Genomic DNA, 4189 nt, shown 5'->3' with positions numbered 1-4189 from the left:
CAGGAATGTTGTAATAAGCCCTTTCTCTCAGACACTTAATAAAAGTCAAGAGAGCAGGCCATGGGGTTGGGTACCCTAGGTACCAGTTACAGCATCATCAATACATAACTGTGTGGCTTTAGATATCATGATTCTTACTTTCTCTGTGAATCAGTTTCTTTACCTGCTAAAAAAAAATAGTAAAATAACAGTATCTAAGCCATTTAGTATTATGAATATTAAAGAAGCCAATACACAAAAAGTACCTAGGACAGTTTTTGGCACAGAGTAATCATCTGATAAACGTAGGGCCTGCGTCCAGTCAGAAGCTCAGCATCTCTGGCTCATCAGTGGTAAAGCCCGTCTTAACCAAAGTCTGCAAGCGTTACACAGAAGAAGAATCAGATGAGAATCACCAAAAATATTCGCAAAATGACTCTTCTTTGTTACTGGCCAAAGAAGTGTGATGCTTATCTGTGGACCAGCATACAAAGCCCAGAAACTGATCCCAGGATATGTAATGAAATTTATGTGTGCTTTCTCTGGGAAATTTTGTTATATATTTTAGGAGATTCTGTAAGATAAGGAAGAAACAACGAAAAATAGATAATTTGTAGTCGAACCATTTTTCTGGTTGTATTGATAGTCATTTTTGTCTCCATCTTAACTCGGAAACTGTTGGTTCCAAAATCAGATACGGTTCTTTTTCACCCAGATACTAGGGAACTCCTGAATGATTGATACAATATTGTGGGTTTAAGTGGATTATTATTTACAAGCAGAGAAGCAAGATTTTTTAAACCATAACATAATTATCTAAACCAGGAAATTAACATTGATGTAATACTATTTAAAACTAATCCGCAAATGTTATTAAAATTCCTCCACTGTCCCATTCGTATCCTTTTTCTGGTTTAAGATCAGTCAATGTTCCCACATTGCATTTAATAGTAATGTCTCCTTAGTTTCTTCTAGCCTGGAACAATTCCTCCATCGGTCGTTCTCATGACCTCAACACTTTTGAAGAGTACTAGCCAGTTATTTTGTAAACTGACCTTCAGTTTGGATGTCTGGTGTTTGTTAACATTAGATGGAGGTCATGTATTTTTGGCAATAAGACCTCAGAAGTGACGTTGTAACCTTCCTAGGGTTATCTTTTTTTTAATTAATTAATGTTTTATTGAAGTAGAGTTGATTTACTATTTGTTAGTTCCAGGCATATAGCAAATTGATTCAGTGAATCACTTTTCAGTATATATATATATATATATATATATATACACACACACACACACACACACACACACACACACACACACACGACACTTTTCAGATTCTTTTCCCAGGTAGGTTATTACGAAATATTGAGTAAAATTCCCTGTGCTATACAGTAGGTCTTTGTTGTTTATCTATTTTATATATAGTAGTGTGTATATGTTTCTCCCAAATTCCTAATTTATCCCTCCCCACCACCTTTCCCTTTTGATAACCGTAAGTTTGTTTTCGAAGTCTGTAAGTTCTGTTTTGTAAATAAGTTCATATGTATCAGTTTTTAAGATTCCTTATATAAGCGATATCATATGATATTTGTCTTGGTCTGGCTCACTTCGCTTACTATGATAATCTCTAGGTCCATCCACGTTGCTGCAAATGGCATTATTTCATTCTTTTTTATGTATTCCATTTGTATACATACATATACCACATCATCATCACCTTCTTCTTTTTTTTCTTTTGGCTGCACTGCGTGGCATGTGGGATATTAGTTCCCGGACCAGGGATCGAACCCATGCCCTGTGAGGTGGAAGCATGGAGTCCTCACCACTGGACTGCCAGGGAATTCCCAACTACATCTTCTTTATCCATTCATCTGTGGATGGACACTTAGGTTGCTTCCATGTCCTGGCTATTGCAAATAGAGCTGCAGTGAACACTGTGGTACATGACTCTTTTTGAATTACGGTTTTCTCAGGGTATATGCCCAGTAGTGGGATAGCTGGGTCGTATGGTAGTTCTATTTGTAGTTTTTTAAGGAACCTCCATACTGTTCTCCATAGTGGCTGCACTAATTTGCATTCCTAACAACAGTGTAGGAGGGTTCCCTTTCCTCCACACCCTCTCCAGTGTTTATTATTTGTAGACTTTTTGATAACAGCCATTCTGACTGGCGTGAAGTGGGACCTCACCGTAGTTTTGATTTGCATTTCTCTAATAATTAGTAGCATGTGATGTTGTTAAGTCTCATTACTGGTGACACTAACCTTGACAACTTGGTTAAGTGCTCTCTTCCAGGTTTCTCCACTTCAAAGCTGCTCTTTTCCCCTTTGTAATTAACGTGTTCCACGATGAAGGACACTTTGAGGCTGTGCAAGTATCTTATTTCTCATCCTACTTTTAGCCCAATAATTTTAGCATCCATTGATGATTCTTGCCCGAAACAGTTATTACTGAGGTCTTTGCAAAATGGTGAGTTTTGTATTTCCATCTTTGCCTCATTCCATCGTGCTGTCCCTTCTCTTGCGTTTACGTATCCAATTCAATTATTTATTTATTAGTATGGACTCATTGGTATTTATTGTATTCTATGAGCTTAACCCACTGTTGGCCTAGAATTAGCCAGTGGGATCTTCTTCAAGTCGGTTCCTTTGCCCCTTGGACATGGTCCCATCAGTTTTTGAGCACTTTCTTGCTTGGTGGCACAACGTTGTTTCAAATTCATCTTCTACTTGGCCCGCTCTGGCCCCTGAATTGAGAGTTTCACTAGGGAGCCCTAGTTCTTTTCACTGGAGAATGGTATTTATAAATAACATGCGGGTGCAAGTGCAGTCATTTCTACCAGGGTGTCATGGCTCCTAGGCCCTCTCAGTGGACAGAACTAGACAGCAGAGGTTTGTACACACACAAACATACCCATATCCATCTCCCTACCTCCCCATCCGCATGTGTATTAAAAGCCATGAGCCCACGCTTGTATCTTCTGTTCTAATCCAACAAAACAAGTGTTATTTTACCTTTCTCCCATCCTTACTAGTAATTTCTTTCTCTGACTCTTGTTATCCACAATATCTTTTATTAAATCTCTCAGTCCTCTTAGGGCCATAAATAATCTTCAGAATTGTGGGGGAAAAAAACATACTAAGGGCTTCCCTGGTGGCGCAGTGGTTGAGAGTCCGCCTGCCGATGCAGGGGACACGGGTTTGTGACCCGGTGCAGGAAGATCCCACATGCCGCGGAGCGGCTGGGCCCGTGAGCCATGGCCGCTGGGCCTGCGCGTCCGGAGCCTGTGCTCCACAACAGGAGAGGCCACAGCGGTGAGAGGCCCGCGTACCGCAAAAAAAACAAAACAAACAAAAACAAAAACAAAAACATACTAAGTTCCTAGGGATTGTGAAATATCTCTGTACAGTTATTCATGTCTTCAGTCTTATAGAGTCAAATACTGTCTTCCGAAATTATTTGCACTCTTTATCTTTCTTCCTCACTCCCTTCAGTGTGGTTATGTTATTCATATGTAATTTAGTTAGGTTTATTACTGTATTAAATTTTGTGTTACGCCGTGCAATGGTTATTTTTTAACTGAGAAATAACTGACATTCAGGATGGTTAATTTTATGTGTCAGCTTGACTAGGGATGCCCTGATAGCTGGCAAAACTTTATTTCTGTGTGTATGAGTATGTTCGTGGAAGAACTGCTGAACTGAATAAAGAACTGTTGAATCGTTGAACTGAATAAAGCAGGTGACCTTCCCCAATGTGGGCAGGCATCCACCCAAGCCCTAGAAAGCCTGAACAGAACCAAAGGCAGAAGAAAGGCAAATTCACTCTCTCTGCTTGAGTAGAGACACCCATTTTCTCCTGGCTTTCAGAAACAGATCAAGACTTACGCCGTCAACCCTCTGATCCCAAGGCCTGTACACCTGGACTGAATTACACCGCCGCTTCTATGATTCTCCAGCTTACAGATGGCAGATCATGGGGCATGTCAGTCTCTATAACAGTGTCAGCCAATTCCTAAAATAAATCTCCTGTTATATTTCCCACTCATCTCTACCCATTTATTTTAGGTAGCCAATTACTTTCTGCCCAAGTTTTATTCTTTGAAAAATAAATGTGTAATGTGACATGTGGTTGGTGTGGAAAATTACAACCATTACTTCCATTAACTTGAGTGCCTAGAGCAACTGTCCCTTCCTTTTCCTATTATCCCCTC

At 39.8% G+C, this 4189-nt stretch overlaps 1 protein-coding gene across 2 annotated transcripts in view; it reads right to left on the bottom strand.

Moving 5' to 3' along the window:
• The window catches only part of GRM7 (glutamate metabotropic receptor 7), a 585198-nt gene that overhangs the window by 295598 nt on the left and 285411 nt on the right, over positions 1-4189 (bottom strand). The window lies entirely within an intron of this gene.

The sequence above is a fragment of the Lipotes vexillifer genome, unplaced genomic scaffold (assembly GCF_000442215.2).
Source record: "Lipotes vexillifer unplaced genomic scaffold, Lipotes_vexillifer_v1.1 scaffold1387, whole genome shotgun sequence".
NCBI classification, from domain to species: domain Eukaryota; kingdom Metazoa; phylum Chordata; class Mammalia; order Artiodactyla; family Lipotidae; genus Lipotes; species Lipotes vexillifer.
The sequence above is the reverse complement of the archived record's forward strand: the minus strand, read 5'-3'. Positions and strand labels throughout refer to the sequence as shown.